The following is a 21085-nucleotide window of genomic DNA, read 5'->3' on the forward strand; positions in this document are numbered from 1 at the left end:
AGAGATTGAAAACGTCGCTGAATGGTGAACCAACAACAATCTCCCACTCAATGTTGATTTCAGGAAGGGAAAAACCAAAGTTGTACCATCCAGTGATTATTGGGGGAAATCAGAGGTGGAGAAGGAGAACAAATTTAAGTTATTGGGAGACACCATCTCAGAGGACCTAACACACTAATGACATTGTGAAGAAAACATGTCAACACCTCCAATTCCTCAGGAGTTTGTGGAGGTTTGGAATGACATTGGAAACTCTGGCAAATTTCCACAGATGCAAGGTGGAAAGTGTGCTGACCAGCTGCATCATGGGATACTAGTACCCTTGTGTGTAAAGCTCTGCAAAAGGTAATGGACAGGGCACAGGACATCAGAGGCAAAATCCTTCCCACCATCAAGAATATCTATAGCAGTGGTTTTCAAACTTTTTCTTTCCACTCATCTTAAGTAATCCCTAGGTCATAATGCTCTGTGATTAGGAAGGCATTAAAGTGGTATGTGAGTGGAAAGAAAAAGTTTGAAAACCACTGATCAACAGGGAACACTGCCATCAGATGGCAACAGCAATCATCAAGGATCCACCCAACACGTGCTCTGTTCTTGCTGCTATCATCAGGAAAGATGCACAGGTGCCACTAGGCTCGTACCACCAGGTTCAGGAACAGCAGCTACTCCTTCACCATCAGACTCACCAACAAACTCATTCAGGGACTTATTTAAGAACTCTTACTTTTGCACTATATTTACTTATTTTCCCTCTCCATATTAAAGTTTGTTTACATTTCTTTATTTGTTTACATGTGTACATTGAGTACAGTTTTTTTTGCACTACTAAGTGGCAATTCTGCCTTGCCCACTGGCAAAAGAATCTCAGGGTTGTAGGTAATGTCATGTATATACTCTGACAATAAATCTGAAAAATCTAAATCGAGCTCAAAGAATCATAGAAGACCCCATCCATCCAGCACAGCATCTTTGGCACACTGCCATTACCCATGTTGGTGCAGGTACAAATTTAGAACTGTCAGGCTGGGAAATAGCTTCTTCCCACAGGTGATGAGATTGATGAATGGTATCTTGTAACCAAGTTAATCATCGTAAAATATCCAAATACATTTATTTTAAATTACATCTTTGTGTATTTGTGATTTTTATGGACAGTCTATTCTGTGCACCACGATCCACAGATTTGCTGTTTCGTCAGGTTAAACATGTATGGTCAGATTTGAATAATTGTCACATAAAATCATTAATATTGTCATAGAAATGTTCTCGTTTCCCCCCCCAAGTTGATTTTATTCGTCAGTCTTGAATCTGTAAACAGTAAAATGTTCCAAAGCATTGTACAGAAGTATAAAAAGCACAGTGATTTCTTTAATTCTGTTTTAATTTAGTGTTTTAAATGTTTTACTTTCTTCTTATTATGGATGCATTAAATCTTTAACAAAATGTAGATTAGACAGAAAACATTAATCCAAATTTTGACTTATTAACAAACCTGCAAGCACATTGCTTATTTATTCATTGAACAATTTGGGTACAATGTTTTGCTTGTCTAATTGCATAATAAAACACATATTCAGTTGTAATTATTGAAAGCATCAAATTTAGGCTATAAAAACAATGCAAAATAGAAGCTGAAGGAATGACTGAGAAATGTTGGCCAAGACAGATTTTAAAACAGATGCAATTGCTTCAAGTTGATGAGTATATGCAAGTGATCAAGCTTCCACAAAAGAAATTGCACATTCTTTCACACTTGATGAAGTAATTAAAAAATATATTGGCAAACCTCCTCCTGGAAGTCTTTCCTGTAAAGATATACCCACAGTGCAGTTTGAAGGGTGGATGAAAAAGAAAGGTGCTAGGATTTAGATCCATTGACTATGAAAGACCAACAAAACACTTCAAAAGCAGGACGACGTGGAACTTTTGTTCTCATGAACTTGCTGTCCTTGTCAATAGAGACCACCACGAGCTTGGAGATTGTTGTCAGGGAAGATCAGGCAAGTTCCCCTGATTCATCTTCTAAACTGAACATGGGATTATGGTGTACTTGTTCAAAGGCAAGTACATTTTTTGGTGGCACATAGGTGGGATACTGCCATCTGAATGGTGACAACTGAATGTAGTGTGTACAGTGTCTTCTATAACATGTACACATTTACTTCAGTTTAGTTTCCCTCTGGAAAAACATTGCTTTGCATAGTGATTCTGCCCTTTGCACTTGTTACAGACTTTTCCATAAGCTGGGCATTGCTTTGCCACATCTTTTACATTGAATATCTCTCCATCTTTTTGTTGTTTCGTATGTCTCATATTTTGTTTGTTTGTGTGTTCAAATACTGTGATTATGATTATGCCTTCATCTTCACTGGCTTTTACATGATCACCAAATTTTTTCTTGTGCTGCAGAGCTAATTCACTGCCGTGGTACATCTTCACAGCTCTGTCGCAGCAACCTCTCTCTCATTTTCTTATCATTAATCCTGAACACAATTTCATCACAGATCATTGAATCTTGAAGCAAATCAAAATTTGATGCTCTTGCTTTTAAATTTAAGAAAGTTAAGAAAGTATCAAAGCTTTCTCCCTGAAGTTGCATGCACAAGCAAAACACAACTCACTAAGGTTTCATTTTTCTTTGGTGAACAGTGTATATTAAACATCTCGTTAACCTTGTCAAATTTGTTTGGGTCTTCTGCCTTGGCAAAAACAAATGTGTTGAAAACCTCTAGAGCTTGAGGTTCCACCACAGTAAGTAGCAATGCATTCTTCTGTGTATCCAGTTTGCAATCAATTCCAATGGCTTGCAGGTACAGCATAAAGCTTTGTTTAAACTGCCTCCACTCATGGTCAACATTTCCAGTCTATTTTACAGCATTAGGAACCTTTAAACTTTCCAATATTTTCACTGCTGATATTGACTGTTACTCACTATGCACACTTTTTTTTTCCCCTTTTCACTCCTGTGCACAGCAGAACTTGGCTGTTTCTTCCACTCCTGGTACCATGTGATGTTTCTTCTATTACAATAAAGAAACTTGGGTTCTTTTTAAAACAACTAGATTTATTAACTAAGCAACAAGCACTGAGACAGAGCACACCTCATGCTGGACCTCATGTGGAGGCATCCAACCCAAGATGCAACAATAAAGAAACTTGGGTTCTTTTTAAAACAACTAGATTTATTAACTAAGCAACAAGCACTGAGACAGAACACACCTCATGCTGGACCTCATGTGGAGACATCCAACCCAAGATGCAACTTCATTCCCATATGCTACACTTCATCTCTGACTCCTCCTGGTGGTAGCACTCCATCACTACATACCCAATACATTTTTTGAATGGTGGGTGGACACCGGAGCCCCTGGAGAAAATTCATTCAGACATGGGCAGAACGTACAAACTCCTTATAGACAGAGTGAGATTTGAACCCCAGTACCCATTGCCGGTGCTGTAAAGGCAGTGTGCTAACTGCTTTGCCAATCACGCCACCCTGAACTGAAGATGCTTCAGCTATGTCTCTTGCACTTGCAAGCAGGAAATATCATCTTGGAGGATGGAAACACTCTCAATCACTGTCAACCAAAAGTGCGGCAGAAGAGCAGAGCTTCAATATTAATCCTTTGATTGTTGGACTGCTCAGCTGTCAACTGTATACAATCCTGCAGCTTTACCAGCTGTCACATTATAGAACATAGAACAAGTCCTTTGGCTCACCATGTCTGCCAAACATCATGCCAAATTAAATTAAAGCTATCTTATTTGTGCATTACCCACACCCGTCTATTCCCTGCCCATCTAGAAACCTCTTAAATGGTACCATCATATCTCCTTCCACCACTATTCCGTGGCAACCCCCACTCCAAGGCCAGCCCAAACGTAACATCCCCAGAGACTTAAAGACTTGTCAGTACATATTTGTGAGAAGGGGCGCACACCGGCCGTCCCTACAACGGGGCCTACAGGGTTGTCAGGGACAATGGTTTCACCTTCGTCCTTGACATCGGCGGTAAGCAGGAGACCTTTACCGTCAACTGCCTGAAACCAGCATACTGGACTGTAATGAGCTGTTCTCCACTCATCCCCTGCCATGCAGGGGCAGACCACCCAAGGCTACGGACAACAGGCCAATCACAATAGGCTGACGAACATGGCAACAGTGTGGACCTGCGGGTAACACTGGTTGTCGTCCCAGGTGACCTCCGCACTGCGGGAGATGGGGAACTCTAGCCAGAACATCAGCCAATCGCAGGCTGACTCTCCGACGACATAGGTACCGGACATCAGTACCTAAGACCCATACAAGTGCGACGGCCAGAGAAATAAATCAGTCTTGTTTTCCGAGGCTTTAGTGTGCGTGTCATTCTCCTTGCTCACGTACCGCTAACACTACAGATGATCTAACTTAGGAACTTCAAACTGTTTCCCTTTCCACAGATACTATCTGCAAAGTTGAATGTATTCACAATTCTCATCAGGCCAACTGTTCCCTCTCTTTCCAATGGACTACATTTGCTAATCCTTGGAAATAATTTTGAAAACAACATCCAATGTAATATATCCAATAGGATTTATTGAGTTGAATCAAAATCAAAAAGGAAGTACGCCAATTATGAAGGTATTCAATAAACAGTTTATAAGATTCAAGACAAGAGATAAGACATTTTAGTGAAATTATATAGGGCTCTGACAAGACCCCAGGTGGAACAAATCTAAGGAGTTCAACTTAAGGAGTAAAATTTCACCAGACTGATGAGAACAGGCAGGGTTGGAGTAGATTGCCCCAAGGGGGAAATGATTAAACAGACTTGGCTTTTAGTTTGAAAGTGAGATGAATAATTGAACTATATGAAATTCTTCCAGTGCTCAGAAGAGCAGATGGAGTGTCCTAAAGCAAAGGTCTCAACCTCAAAAAAAAAGGGTCTTTCTATCCAAGACTAATATCAGGAAAAATGTTTTCAAACAAAGCATGGCAAATTTCCCTAATTAAGGGGGCTGTGAAGGTTGAAGTCACTGGCAGAGAGTAATCATTTTTAAGATATAATGGAAAATGGATCTATGGAGTGGCTCCTTTCCTCAGCAGAGGAGATCAATTGGATTGACTTTCATGATTCACTCAAATGGATTGAATGACCCATTTCTGCTTTACGTCCTCAGCTTGGTCATATTGCAAGAGGTGTAAAGTTTATATTAGTCTCAATGCAAAAGCACGAGGAAGGCAGCTACAGAATTTACAAGGGCATTACCAGGAATAAAAAAAATAACAAATGGATTATTGTATAGGTAAAGTGGTTTCATTTGGAAGAAATGAAGACAAGTTTAAATCAATTAAATTAGGAGGCGCTTGGTTAGGAAAAAAAAACAAGTGTATAGATTCAGAATCTATTCTCACGAACAAGTCATGAAATTCATTGTTTTGCAGCAGCATTATAGAGCAAACATTCATATTATAAACATCTTACAACATTACTATAAAAAACAAAGTAAAATAATAATAAAAATGCACAAAAAGCCAGTGTCTTTGGTTCATTATTCAGGAATCTGATGTCAGCAAGAAAAAGCCATCCTTGTGTCACTGAATGGTTCCTGTACCTTTACCCCCAATGGTAGCAGAGTGAAGAGGGCATGTCCTGGGTGCTTGTGGGGTATTTGAGGAAAGAGGCTACTTTTTTAAGACACAGCCTCATGTAGATGTTCTCAATGGAGTGAAGTTTGGTGCCTGTGATGTTGCAGGCTGAGTTAACAACCCTCTGGAGTTTATTCTTGCCCTGAGAGTTGGCACCTCCATATCAGGCAGTGATGCAACCGGCCAGAATGCTCTCCACAGTACACCTGTGGAAGTTTAAGAGAGTCTTCAGCAACATACCAATTCTTCTCAGACACCTCACAAAGTATAGCCAATGGCGAGCCTTCTTTGGGATTGCATCTAATATGGAGGCTCCAGGACAGATCCTCAGAAATGTTGATACCCAGGAATTTGAAGTTCTTGACCCACTGCACTGCTTCACTCACAGGGGTGAGGTCCCAAGGGGTATAGATTTAACTAATCCATGGAAAGGTTTAATTAGGAGGTTGTGGAATCTTTAACATTGAGAGAATTCTTTGGCTTGGCTTCACGGACGAAGATTTATGGAGGGGTAAATGGCCACGTCAGCTGCAGGCTCGTTTGTGGCTGACAAGTCCGATGCAGGACAGGCAGACACGGTTGCAGCGGTTGCAGGGGAAAATTGGTTGGTTGGGGTTGGGTGTTGGGTTTTTCCTCCTTTGTCTTTTGTCAGTGAGGTGGGGTCTGCGGTAGAAAAGAGGCAGACCAGATGAGGGTTTATCGTAAACTGCAAAATTGGATTTGAGGCTATCGAGGCAGGATACAGGATTATGTTGGGAAACTCTTTTTGACCGGTACCATCAGGAGAGCGGTATTGCATTTTCTTTAAAAAAAACTTTACAAAATTCCAAATCAGGATTTTAGTCCACGCATTTTGCATTGACAGTGAACACTTCAACCGCCCCCCCAATCCCCATCCCCCCCAATCCCCATCCCCCCCAATCCCCATCCCCCCCAATCCCCATCCCCCCCAATCCCCATCCCCCCCAATCCCCATCCCCCCCAATCCCCATCCCCCCCAATCCCCATCCCCCCCAATCCCCATCCCCCCCAATCCCCATCCCCCCCAATCCCCATCCCCCCCAATCCCCATCCCCCCCAATCCCCATCCCCCCCAATCCCCATCCCCCCCAATCCCCATCCCCCCCAATCCCCATCCCCCCCAATCCCCATCCCCCCCAATCCCCATCCCCCCCAATCCCCATCCCCCCCAATCCCCATCCCCCCCCCCCATGCCCCATTCCTCCCCCCCATCCCCATCACCCCCCATGCCCATCCCCCCCCCCCATGCCCGTTAACAGTCAGAGAATTTACGACCTTCTCAGATGAAAGTGCCTCCGCCAGCTTCAATAGGTTCGAGATTCCGGCTGCAGCCGTTGGCACGGGGAGGTGGCTGGAGGATTCTGCCAGACCCTCGGCTCGGGAAGGTTCGGCGGCTTTAGTGCGGATACAATGACATCAACAGTGAACTGAGAGACCCTTGAACCAAAGCCGACCGACCCCTTCAGCTGAAAAGGTACCGCACTCAAGGCCCCCCCACACAACTTCCTCGCACCGTTCAAACCCTCCGCAGCGCCAATGAGCGCCTCGCCTATTGGAGGCGCGCACCACCAACTCAAGCTGCTGATTGGTCCTGGAAACAAACTCAACCTTATTCTATACTGTGGTTTGATTGGACGAAGTCTCCCCTCCCCCCCGCCGCGTTGCCATGGCTCGGAGACGCAGGGCAATCAAACAGGACGGAATCGCGAGCGGGTCGGAAAGAATCACCAGGGAGGTGAAATTATGGTGCATCGAGGGCGGGGAAGCTGGGCGAGAGGGGTGGAGAGACAGGGTGCAGGGAGCAATGAGTCTTGCTGAGAGTATGGTGAGAGGCAGGAGGAGCCAGACCAGATTCGGAGGACCCTGCACGCCTGGGGTCCAGATTCATGGCGTCTGCAGTCATGTTTCATATTTCTAGCCTGTCACCTCGTGATTTGCTACATTTTCATTCCTCAGAATGCTCTTCTATTTCATCACTTTCCCCATTGTAAGTCACTGTTCACCTAAAATCATTCTGATCTGGCTCAAACATTTGTTTGGCAAATTAAAATTCAGAAGTTGATGTAAATCAATTTCACTGCAATGGTACAGGGTGTTAAATGCACAGTTGGTTGCATGAGTTTGAATATAAAGTCTGGTTCAGCGTATGACTTGACCAGTACAAATTTGCACACAATAATCACGTCGACAAGATGGAGTGATTAAACGGCTTTAATTCCCAACAACCTGAGCATTTCTGATACACGACTTGGCCAGGTTCCAGCTGCAGGAGCAAGAGGAGGCAAATCCGGGCACGCCAGCCTTTATTGGGAAATCCGGGAAGGAGCTGGCGGGGTGGTGGGTTAGGGAAGGTGCGGTAGATTTGGACTGGCCAGTCCATACATCTATGCAAATACCTTTCACCACATTCACCCCTTCTTTGAGATAAAACTCGGTGGGGTGATGTGGTGATACCGAGCACACACTATACTTGATTACATATATACATAGTTCATCACGGACAAGTTGCTCTTGTGTCTTGGTGTGAGCTTGCAGGCGCCTCAGATTGAACAGGCTGCCATCCGTGCCAGCGTCTTCATTGTTGAGGTCTTTCATGGCCTGGTTCAGCATCATGCTGAAGAAGATTGAAAAGAGGGTTGGTGCGAGGACGCAGCCTTGCTTCACGCCATTGTTAATGGAGAAGGGTTCAGAGATAGTGTCCTTCACAGGTTCAGCCTTTCCGGTGGTCTCGTGATTCTCTGTGAGTTCTGAGGTGCTGGGTGGGGCCCCTGTTGTTCCTACGACGAGCTCGTAGGACTGTGTACCTGTGTGGGTGGAATTTCAGTTACAGAGCCCTTCGCTGCCTGTTGGGGTGGGCTCCTTGCTGGTGAGATCGCTGTGGGATTGACTGCCGCAGGTGCTTGACTAATGACTGCTGCTGGCAGGGGAGGATCTACGGTTACCTGGGGGGGGGGGTGGGGGGGGAGTATATCATAACCCTGGGATGTGATGGGCGCTTGGTCGTTTGACTGTCTAGTTCTTCTTGGGTCACCTGATCAGTGTTAGTGTACCCTGCCCGGGCCAGGTCAATATTCATATTTGCTGGTTTTTCTGCTCACTTACACTCACCGTTTATTTTTTAATTTCAAGCTGGAGGTTGAGTCAAACTCAGAGGACTGATAAATAACCACAAGTCAATCGCCCCTAAAGCTTCCAAATTGGTTTGATCCTGGATGATTTCCCCAAATTATGTTACAAGATCAAACCAGCAACTACAAAGAAGGCATATCACACAGGGGTAAAGATGAACAATTACTTTATTAACAAAAAAAATCACCCTCAAACTTTAATTCAAATTCCCCCCTTTTATAACAATGTCCACTGGTTACTATGCAAATTTCTACACCAGCGTAAAACTAATAAATTTCTCAGCCTAAATATAACAAATGTAATTAAAGTCTAAGTTATATTTCCAACTAGCCACAGAAAAACTTAGACACAAAACAAACACAAAACACACAAGACTCACAAAACTTTGATCTCAACTGAAGCAAAGATCATAAACAAAATTCAGTTTCTTTGGTAAACTGAAGCCAAAAGATCTTTGAGAGCGAGAGAGAGCAGAAAATTCAAAGTTTATCTTGTGTTGTTTGCAGAGAGAGGAACAACTGGCTTGGTCCAGATCCTTCTGGCTGTCTTGGGAATATTCATCCTTTCTGAAATCCCAACATTCTAAACTATCCTCCAGACCATGACACATGCTCTGGGCCTTCTTCCACTCCACAGCACCCCCAGTGGTGGTTTATCATCCAAGTCCAGAAATTTTTAGATAATTTTCTGCACATGCGCAGTCCTTCTCCCACTCTCTCAGCAGTCCACCTTCACTTTGGCTCTCTAAGGCAAACAGTCACTTTTTAACATAAAACTACACAACATATAGGCCAGTACACAACACAGAACTTTGAAACACTATACACTGCAACCCTCCCCTCCATCCATTCTCATTCCCCCCCCCACCCCTTCTGGTTTCATCCTATTCCACCCACATTCCACCTACAGGATTTCCCTCCACCCCCTTTTTGTTCTATTTGGTCCGATTTGTCCTTCACTTCTTCTTGAATAGTTTTCATTACATCATCATTGTAACCAGTTTTATTATGGGATTCCATTACCATTAGCTTTTTGTCTCCACTTGTCACCCCTTCTGGTTATCTGAACCCCATCTTGTACAACTCATCTTCCTCCACCTGATCATATTTTCCATTGCATCTCTCTGCCCTTGCCTGGCATGTGCAAATCAACTGCTTCCATCTCCTCAGCTGTCCATCATCCTTCACCTTTCCCTAGTTCATTAATTCCCTATTGGTCTCTCACTTCCAGCATTGCTGAAGGGTTCCAACCTGAATCGGCAAACATTCTTTGTCTTCTATGTATGTTGCATAACCTTATGAGTTCCTCCAACAGATACCTTTTTTGCACTAAATTACGGCATCTCCATTCTCTCATCTGTCACCAAAATGATTACAGGTGCTCCTCAACTTACGATAGGGTGGTTATGTTCTTGCAAACCTATCATAAGTGGAAAAAATAGTAAGTCGAAAAAGTATATCTTGTATAACACTGACAGCCCTTTATCATTCCCAACACTGATCCCACTGCCCCGCTCTCCCCAACAACGCTGTTTCTGTCCCACAATGATCGTGCTGCCCTGCTCTCTCTCCACAGCCCTTTATCATTCCCAACACTGATCCCACTGCCCCGCTCTCCCCAACAACGCTGTTTCTGTCCCACAATGATCGTGCTGCCCTGCTCTCTCTCCACAGCCCTTTATCATTCCCAACATTGATCCCACTGCTCAGCTCTCCCCTGACAGCACTGTATCAATCCCCACACTGATCCTGCAGTCCTGCTCTCTCCCATCAGCACTGCATTGGCCCCTGGAAGCTTTACGATTGAACTAAAAGAAGTGATTGACCAAGGAGGCTACAAAGAATTCACTTTAGAGGAATTATCAACATTTATTCCTTTATTGGAAAAATCAACGATGCTTGTGATTAGCTTACTTTAACGCATTTCATGAAAGTAAATAATGACAGTCACGCTGTTGTACCATCGTAACTTCAAAAAATCGTCTGACCATCGTAAGTAGGGGAGCACCTGTATCTGATTATTATCAGGCTTCTATACCTGAGACTTCATTGTGCACAAATAGGCCATGAATATGCTTAAGAAATACCACAAATAGAATGAACCAGTGACCTATTTTGAGGTGAGGGAATAAAGTCTGATGAGCTGTATTTCTCTTATTAAGGATTTTTATTATTATAGGTAATAATCTTCTGCATAAGCAACTGTTCTGTTCATATTGTAATCAAATTAAATTTGGGCACCTAATCAGGAAAGAGGAATGGGTGCCACAAGACTCGCACCACCAGGTTCAGGAACAGCTGCTACCCCTCCACTATTAGACTCCTCAATGTTAAACTCAATCAGAGACTCATTTAAGAACTCTTACCTGTGCACTTTATTGATTTTCTTTTTGTTCCTTCTGTATTGCACAGTCAGTTTGTTTACATTCGTTATCTGTTTACAGTTCTTTGTTTACATGTTTAAACTGTGTACAATTTATTTTTTGCACTACCATTTAGGGTTTTATGTGATGTCATGTATGTATTCTGACAATAAATCTGAAATCTGAATGGGGCTGCTTTTGTACTGTTTTAATTGAATTCTTTCTCTGTAACCCTTGTTTTATTTTGCACTATCTGTTGTATTCGAGAGTGGGATGACTTACCTGGATAGCATGTAAAACAGGTTTTTCACTGTTTTTCTGTATCATCTGACTCTGCATATCCAACCAGACAGAACAGTGTTTCTCCAGACCATAGTGCACATGCATGCACACGCAATATAGAGTGCATAATAATTTAAAATAATTATATATAAATATTTTGGAATCATTTATTTGGTTCCAGGATACTGTTCATCAATTTCACAACCAGCAGGAAGAAGCTATTTCCCAGTCTGGCAGTCCTGTTTTTGATGCTCTTCTACCTCTTTCCTAATGATAGTAGGCTAAAGATCCTGTGTGCTTTATCTCAGCACACCTGATGATATGCAACTCAATTCAATTCAATGTAAGTTCAGTATGATGTTTTAAATAATTACAGGAAATTGTGATAGATATAATCTGGATCTTACACAATTTTGACATTCAAATTTCATGGCTTTATAGGTGGCACTAGCCAGTGACCTAGGCTTAATCTTGTCCTTTCATGTTATCTGCCGTATATACTTGCGTAGAAGTAGATCTCTTGAAAAAGTTTACTCCCTATTTTTGGCCAAAACATTTGGAATTTTCCAAATATCTTGTGTAAAAGTTGACCCTAATCTCGCACCTTGGCTCCGGCCATCTGCAGGGCAGAGCTCCCAACGCCTGGGTCATGAACTCACACCTCTGTCTTGGCCACCTGCCCATTGGAGCTCCTGATGCATCTGACATGGATTTTCTCCTCATCAGAGCTTCTGATGCGTCCAACTCGTTTCTCTCTGCACCCAATGCCTCTGATGATGGCGATACTTACCGCAGTCCCAACCTCCCCCATGATAGGACGTATGTTTTTATATGAAGGTCCATGATAGGACGTATATTTTTATATGAAGGTCAATGAGAGGACGTATGTTTTTATATGAAGGTTCATGATAGGACGTATGTTTTTATATGAAGGTCCATGAGAGGACGTATGTTTTTATATGAAGGTCCATGATAGGACGTATGTTTTTATATGAAGGTCCATGAGAGGACGTATGTTTTTATATGAAAGTCCATGAGAGGACGTATGTTTTTATATGAAGGTCCATGAGAGGACGTATGTTTTTATATGAAGGTCCATGAGAGGACGTATGTTTTTATATGCAGGTCCATGAGAGGACATTTGTTTTTATATGAAGGTCCATGAGAGGACGTATGTTTTTATATGAAGGTCCATGAGAGGACGTATGTTTTTATATGAAGGTCCATGAGAGGACGTATGTCTTTATATGAAGGTCCATGATAGGACGTATGTTTTTATATGAAGGTCCATGATAGGACGCATGTTTTTATATGAAGGTCCATGAGAGGACGTATGTTTTTACATGAAGGTCCATGATAGGACGTATATTTTTACATGAAGGTCCATGAGAGGATGTATATTTTTATATGAAGGTCCATGAGAGGACGTATGTTTTTATATGAAGGTCCATGAGAGGACGTATGTTATTATATGAAGGTCCATGAGAGGACGTATGTTTTTATATGAAGGTCCATGAGAGGACGTATGTTTTTATATGAAGGTCCATGAGAGGACGTTTGTTTTTATATGAAGGTCCATGAGAGGACGTATGTTTTTATATGAAGGTCCATGAGAGGACGTATGTTTTTATATGAAGGTCCATGAGAGGACGTATGTTTTTATATGAAGGTCCATGAGAGGACGTATGTTTTTATATGAAGGTCCATGAGAGGACGTATGTTATTATATGGTCCATGATAGGACGTATGTTTTTATATAAAGGTCCATGAGAGAACGTATGTTTTTATATGAAGTCCATGAGAGGACGTATATTTTTATATGAAAGTCCATGAGAGGACGTATGTTTTTATATGAAGGTCCATGAGAGGACGTATGTTTTTATATGAAGGTCCATGATAGGACGTATGTTTTTATATGAAGGTCTATGAGAGGACATATGTTTTTATATGAAGGTCCATGAGAGGACGTATGTTTTTATATGAAGGTCCATGAGAGGACGTATGTTTTTATATGAAGGTCCATGAGAGGACGTTTGTTTTTATATGAAGGTCCATGAGAGGACGTATGTTTTTATATGAAGGTCCATGAGAGGACGTATGTTTTTATATGAAGGTCCATGAGAGGACGTATGTTTTTATATGAAGGTCCATGAGAGGACGTATGTTTTTATATGAAGGTCCATGATAGGACGTATGTTTTTACATGAAGGTCCATGAGAGGACGTATGTTTTTACATGAAGGTCCATGAGAGGACGTATGTTTTTACATGAAGGTCCACGATAGGATGTATATTTTTATATGAAGGTCCATGAGAGGACGTATGTTTTTATATGAAGGTCCATGAGAGGACGTATGTTTTTATATGAAGGTCCATGAGAGGACGTATGTTATTATATGAAGGTCCATGAGAGGACATATGTTTTTATATGAAGGTCCATGAGAGGACGTATGTTTTTATATGAAGGTCCATGAGAGGACGTTTGTTTTTATATGAAGGTCCATGAGAGGACGTATGTTTTTATATGAAGGTCTATGAGAGGACGTATGTTTTTATATGAAGGTCCATGAGAGGACGTATGTTTTTATATGAAGGTCCATGAGAAGACGTATGTTTTTATATGAAGGTCCATGAGAGGACGTATGTTTTTATATGAAGGTCCATGAGAGGACGTATATTTTTATATGAAAGTCCATGAGAGGACGTATGTTTTTATATGAAGTTCCATGAGAGGACGTATGTTTTTATATGAAGGTCCATGAGAGGACGTATGTTTTTATATGAAGGTCCATGAGAGGACTTATGTTTTTATATGAAGGTCCATGAGAGGACGTATGTTTTTATATGAAGGTCCATGAGAGGACGTTTGTTTTTATATGAAGGTCCCTGAGAGGACGTATGTTTTTATATGAAGGTCTATGAGAGGACGTATGTTTTTATATGAAGGTCCATGAGAGGACGTATGTTTTTATATGAAGGTCCATGAGAAGACGTATGTTTTTATATGAAGGTCCATGAGAGGACGTATGTTTTTATATGGTCCATGATAGGACGTATGTTTTTATATGAATGTCCATGAGAGAACGTATGTTTTTATATGAAGGTCCATGAGAGGACGTATATTTTTATATGAAAGTCCATGAGAGGACGTATGTTTTTATATGAAGTTCCATGAGAGGACGTATGTTTTTATATGAAGGTCCATGAGAGGACGTATGTTTTTATATGAAGGTCCATGAGAGGACGTATGTTTTTATATGAAGGTCCATGAGAGGACGTATGTTTTTATATGAAGGTCCATGAGAGGACGTATGTTATTATATGAAGGTCCATGAGAGGACGTATGTTTTTATATGAAGGTCCATGAGAGGACGTATGTTTTTATATGAAGGTCCATGAGAGGACGTTTGTTTTTATATGAAGGTCCATGAGAGGACGTATGTTTTTATATGAAGGTCCATGAGAGGACGTATGTTTTTATATGGTCCATGATAGGACGTATGATTTTATATGAAGGTCCATGAGAGGACGTATGTTTTTATATGAAGGTCCATGAGAGGACGTATGTTTTTATATGAAGGTCCATGATAGGACGTATGTTTTTATATGAAGGTCCATGAGAGGACATATGTTTTTATATGAAGGTCCATGAGAGGACGTATGTTTTTATATGAAGGTCCATGAGAGGACGTATGTTTTTATATGAAGGTCCATGAGAGGACGTATGTTTTTATATGAAGGTCCATGAGAGGACGTATGTTTTTATATGCAGGTCCATGAGAGGACGTTTGTTTTTATATGAAGGTCCATGAGAGGACGTATGTTTTTATATGAAGGTCCATGAGAGGACGTTTGTTTTTATATGAAGGTCCATGAGAGGACGTATGTTTTTATATGAAGGTCCATGAGAGGACGTATGTTTTTATATGAAGGTCCATGAGAGGACGTATGTTTTTATATGAAGGTCCATGAGAGGACGTATGTTTTTATATGAACGTCCATGATAGGACGTATGTTTTTATATGAAGGTTCATGAGGGGACGTATGTTTTTATATGAAGGTCCATGAGGGGACGTATGTTTTTATAAGAAGGTCCATGAGAGGACGTATGTTTTTATATGAAGGTCCATGAGAGGACGTTTGTTTTTATATGAAGGTCCATGAGAGGACGTATGTTTTTATATGAAGGTCTATGAGATTTCGTATGTTTTTATATGAAGGTCCATGAGAGGACGTATGTTTTTATATGAAGGTCCATGAGAGGACGTATGTTTTTAATATGAAGGTCCATGAGAGGATGTATGTTTTTAATATGAAGGTCCATGAGAGGACGTATGTTTTTATATGAAGGTCCATGAGAGGACGTATGTTTTTATATGAAGGTCCATGAGAGGACGTTTGTTTTTATATGAAGGTCCATGAGAGGACGTATGTTTTTATATGAAGGTCCATGAGAGGAGGTATGTTTTTATATGAAGGTCCATGAGAGTTCGTATGTTTTTATATGAAGGTCCATGAGAGGACGTATGTTTTTATATGAAGGTCCATGAGAGGACATATGTTTTTATATGAAGGTCCATGAGAGGACGTTTGTTTTTATATGAAGGTCCATGAGAGGACGTATGTTTTTATATGAAGGTCCATGAGAGGACGTATGTTTTTATATGAAGGTCCATGAGAGGACGTGTTTTTAATATGAAGGTCCATGAGAGGTCGTATGTTTTTAATATGAAGGTCCATGAGAGGACGTATGTTTTTATATGAAGGTCCATGAGAGGACGTATGTTTTTAATATGAAGGTTCATGAGAGGACGTATGTTTTTACATGAAGGTCCATGAGAGGACGTATGTTTTTACATGAAGGTCCATGAGAGGACGTATGTTTTTACATGAAGGTCCATGATAGGATGTATATTTTTATATGAAGGTCCATGAGAGGACGTATGTTTTTATATGAAGGTCCATGAGAGGACGTATGTTTTTATATGAAGGTCCATGAGAGGACGTATGTTATTATATGAAGGTCCATGAGAGGACGTATGTTTTTATATGAAGGTCCATGAGAGGACGTATGTTTTTATATGAAGGTCCATGAGAGGACGTTTGTTTTTATATGAAGGTCCATGAGAGGACGTATGTTTTTATATGAAGGTCTATGAGAGGACGTATGTTTTTATATGAAGGTCCATGAGAGGACGTATGTTTTTATATGAAGGTCCATGAGAAGACGTATGTTTTTATATGAAGGTCCATGAGAGGACGTATGTTTTTATATGGTCCATGATAGGACGTATGTTTTTATATGAATGTCCATGAGAGAACGTATGTTTTTATATGAAGGTCCATGAGAGGACGTATATTTTTATATGAAAGTCCATGAGAGGACGTATGTTTTTATATGAAGTTCCATGAGAGGACGTATGTTTTTATATGAAGGTCCATGAGAGGACGTATGTTTTTATATGAAGGTCCATGAGAGGACGTATGTTTTTATATGAAGGTCCATGAGAGGACGTATGTTATTATATGAAGGTCCATGAGAGGACGTATGTTTTTATATGAAGGTCCATGAGAGGACGTATGTTTTTATATGAAGGTCCATGAGAGGACGTATGTTTTTATATGAAGGTCCATGAGAGGACGTATGTTTTTATATGGTCCATGATAGGACGTATGATTTTATATGAAGGTCCATGAGAGGACGTTTGTTTTTATATGAAGGTCCATGAGAGGACGTATGTTTTTACATGAAGGTCCATGAGAGGACGTATGTTTTTACATGAAGGTCCATGAGAGGATGTATATTTTTATATGAAGGTCCATGAGAGGACGTATGTTTTTATATGAAGGTCCATGAGAGGACGTATGTTTTTATATGAAGGTCCATGAGAGGACGTATGTTATTATATGAAGGTCCATGAGAGGACGTATGTTTTTATATGAAGGTCCATGAGAGGACGTATGTTTTTATATGAAGGTCCATGAGAGGACGTTTGTTTTTATATGAAGGTCCATGAGAGGACGTATGTTTTTATATGAAGGTCTATGAGAGGACGTATGTTTTTATATGAAGGTCCATGAGAGGACGTATGTTTTTATATGAAGGTCCATGAGAAGACGTATGTTTTTATATGAAGGTCCATGAGAGGACGTATGTTTTTATATGGTCCATGATAGGACGTATGTTTTTATATGAATGTCCATGAGAGAACGTATGTTTTTATATGAAGGTCCATGAGAGGACGTATATTTTTATATGAAAGTCCATGAGAGGACGTATGTTTTTATATGAAGTTCCATGAGAGGACGTATGTTTTTATATGAAGGTCCATGAGAGGACGTATGTTTTTATATGAAGGTCCATGAGAGGACGTATGTTTTTATATGAAGGTCCATGAGAGGACGTATGTTTTTATATGAAGGTCCATGAGAGGACGTATGTTTTTATATGAAGGTCCATGAGAGGACGTATGTTTTTATATGAAGGTCCATGAGAGGACGTTTGTTTTTATATGAAGGTCCATGAGAGGACGTATGTTTTTATATGAAGGTCCATGAGAGGACGTATGTTTTTATATGGTCCATGATAGGACGTATGATTTTATATGAAGGTCCATGAGAGGACGTATGTTTTTATATGAAGGTCCATGAGAGGACGTATGTTTTTATATGAAGGTCCATGATAGGACGTATGTTTTTATATGAATGTCCATGAGAAGACATATGTTTTTATATGAAGGTCCATGAGAGGACGTATGTTTTTATATGAAGGTCCATGAGAGGACGTATGTTTTTATATGAAGGTCCATGAGAGGACGTATGTTTTTATATGAAGGTCCATGAGAGGACGTATGTTTTTATATGCAGGTCCATGAGAGGACGTTTGTTTTTATATGAAGGTCCATGAGAGGACGTATGTTTTTATATGAAGGTCCATGAGAGGACGTTTGTTTTTATATGAAGGTCCATGAGAGGACGTATGTTTTTATATGAAGGTCCATGAGAGGACGTATGTTTTTATATGAAGGTCCATGAGAGGACGTATGTTTTTATATGAAGGTCCATGAGAGGACGTATGTTTTTATATGAACGTCCATGATAGGACGTATGTTTTTATATGAAGGTTCATGAGGGGACGTATGTTTTTATATGAAGGTCCATGAGGGGACGTATGTTTTTATAAGAAGGTCCATGAGAGGACGTATGTTTTTATATGAAGGTCCATGAGAGGACGTTTGTTTATATATGAAGGTCCATGAGAGGACGTATGTTTTTATATGAATGTCTATGAGATTTCGTATGTTTTTATATGAATGTCCATGAGAGGACGTATGTTTTTATATGAAGGTCCATGAGAGGACGTATGTTTTTATTATGAAGGTCCATGAGAGGATGTATGTTTTTAATATGAAGGTCCATGAGAGGACGTATGTTTTTATATGAAGGTCCATGAGAGGACGTATGTTTTTATATGAAGGTCCATGAGAGGACGTTTGTTTTTATATGAAGGTCCATGAGAGGACGTATGTTTTTATATGAAGGTCCATGAGAGGAGGTATGTTTTTATATGAAGGTCCATGAGAGTTCGTATGTTTTTATATGAAGGTCCATGAGAGGACATATGTTTTTATATGAAGGTCCATGAGAGGACATATGTTTTTATATGAAGGTCCATGAGAGGACGTTTGTTTTTATATGAAGGTCCATGAGAGGACGTATGTTTTTATATGAAGGTCCATGAGAGGACGTATGTTTTTATATGAAGGTCCATGAGAGGACGTGTTTTTAATATGAAGGTCCATGAGAGGTCGTATGTTTTTAATATGAAGGTCCATGAGAGGACGTATGTTTTTATATGAAGGTCCATGAGAGGACGTATGTTTTTAATATGAAGGTCCATGAGAGGACGTATGTTTTTATATGAAGGTCCATGAGAGGACGTTTGTTTTTATATGCAGCCTCTGTATTATTGTTTTAATTCATTGTGTTTTTGTTCTTTATTCATTTAGAGATCATTTGGACTTCTGTTTCTGATAGGGTATTTTGGATTCTAGGGTGAATTTCACCCCCTTAAAAGTAGTATCTATGTAATAGTCAGCTCCATAAATTTATCATTAAAAAATGGTCCAAATAATTTGACTTTTACATATATGGTGTGTAAAATCTGCACACTTTCTGTTACCACATGGGTTTTCAAGATTCAATTGATTGTCATGTGATAACAACATTGCAATATTACGCAACATTCACTTTTGTCTGCCATTAGACAAACAGATTTGCCATCGGCAGAAATTGCCTGAAGCTCCTCTTACAGTCAGAGAAAGAGAAGTAGAAGAGCGTCCCCTCAGCATTACTAAGTGTCCGTGGAATCATCTCCAGCACTGCCGTAGCCCATGCACCAGCACAGAGTTGTGTCCAAACCATCATAGTCTGAGCTCCAGATCCGAATCTCCGACACGATCAGGTTTGCTGCTTCACTTTCTGTTTCAATTTCCTCCCACATCCCAAAGGCCTGTGTGAGGTAGACTGATTGGTCACTGTGACATTACAACTCACATGTAGGCAAATAATAAAATCTAGATGGGAATGTGGGGAGAATAAAAGAGGAATAGTGCAGAGATTAATGTAAATGGGAGCGCTATGGTCAGCATGCACTATGATTTCATGCTTTTCCTTATTCTCCATTACTCATGTAGGCAGAGAGGAGGAGTGAGAACAATAAAGACATTCTTCAACATTATGAGAAAAAAATCCTGATTCCTCTTCTGTGGCGGCGGCTACACTGCTCCTGGAATAACACACACGCAACCAGATGGGTTGAACTCAGTGAGCAGACTAGTTTATTGCAGACTTCTGGGCTGCATTTATACTCCCAGCCTGGACCTGGCTGAGAACCGCACTGGAGGGCACTGACGTCACCCAGGCATCGAGTGGTCCCCCAGCCCGGGCTTCTGAGCCACGAGCTGGAAGGAAGGGAAACCACCACCCCCCCCCCCCCCCCCCCGACGGCGCCTTTTTGGCCGGCTGCCCCGCCGCGTGGCTTACAAGCGGGGCCGGTTCGCCTGCCTTCTGGTGAGCTGCCACACTTCTTTAATTATAGTGAATCCATGCTATATTATTTTAATTGTTTAACTGTCCCTCATTAAGTACCACCTAAAATGCATATAAATATCCAGCTATGAGACAAAACTATTCAATATTACATCCTTGTTTCATATCCCACTTTTATTGATAAAATCAAAATTCCATTCATTAATTTTATAGGCTTCCAATAAATGGACATTTATTGTCTTGTGATTTTTCAATTATGCTAGTTATTATTAATGGATATGTACCTATCACTGAGGTCCTGAAAATGATGTTCTTGAGTTTCTCAGCGCATCAGTAAACTTGCAGCTGCAACCCCTATTCCCACACTGATGTGTCTATCCTCAATCTTCTCCACTGCATGGTGAATGCAAATATAAACTAGAAGAACAGCACCCCACATTCTACCTGTGATAGTACAGATCTATCACCAATGTACATAGTGTATATAGTTACTGTATCTAGACTGTGCTTACAGCGATTGGCTGAGAGCTAAGCCACACCTATTGTTTGGGCCTTAAAGGGTTGTGTCCCTAGCCAGGTCGGATCATTCCGGACTGGTCGGCCACCTGT

The 21085-nt window shown here is 40.8% G+C and overlaps 1 protein-coding gene and 1 long non-coding RNA gene across 12 annotated transcripts in view; one reads left to right on the forward strand and one right to left on the reverse strand.

Annotated features, from left to right (window-relative positions):
- poc5 (POC5 centriolar protein homolog (Chlamydomonas)) overlaps positions 1-7200 on the reverse strand; it is a 103090-nt gene extending 95890 nt beyond the window's left edge. For 4 of the 10 annotated variants that reach the window (XR_011357565.1, XM_069937583.1, XM_069937574.1 and 1 more), the window contains exon 1: positions 6929-7197. The gene's annotated coding sequence lies outside the window, so the exon portion shown is untranslated. Of the gene's footprint in view, positions 1-6928 lie in introns of all 10 variants that reach the window. The other 6 variants (XM_069937612.1, XM_069937634.1, XM_069937627.1 and 3 more) reach the window with 3 other exon arrangements.
- Positions 7201-7309: 109 nt separating this feature from the next.
- Positions 7310-20642, forward strand: LOC138763478 (uncharacterized). 2 transcript variants are annotated; one of them, XR_011357596.1, is made up of 3 exons: positions 7310-7388; positions 19692-19889; positions 20122-20642. It is a non-coding gene; the product is annotated as an uncharacterized lncRNA (long non-coding RNA). The 2 variants fall into 2 exon arrangements; XR_011357595.1 differs by lacking the exon at positions 7310-7388 and adding an exon at positions 11614-11769.
- The last annotated feature ends 443 nt before the right edge of the window (positions 20643-21085 follow it).

Source organism: Narcine bancroftii, chromosome 1, assembly GCF_036971445.1.
Source record: "Narcine bancroftii isolate sNarBan1 chromosome 1, sNarBan1.hap1, whole genome shotgun sequence".
In the NCBI taxonomy this organism is placed as follows: Eukaryota; Metazoa; Chordata; class Chondrichthyes; order Torpediniformes; family Narcinidae; genus Narcine; species Narcine bancroftii.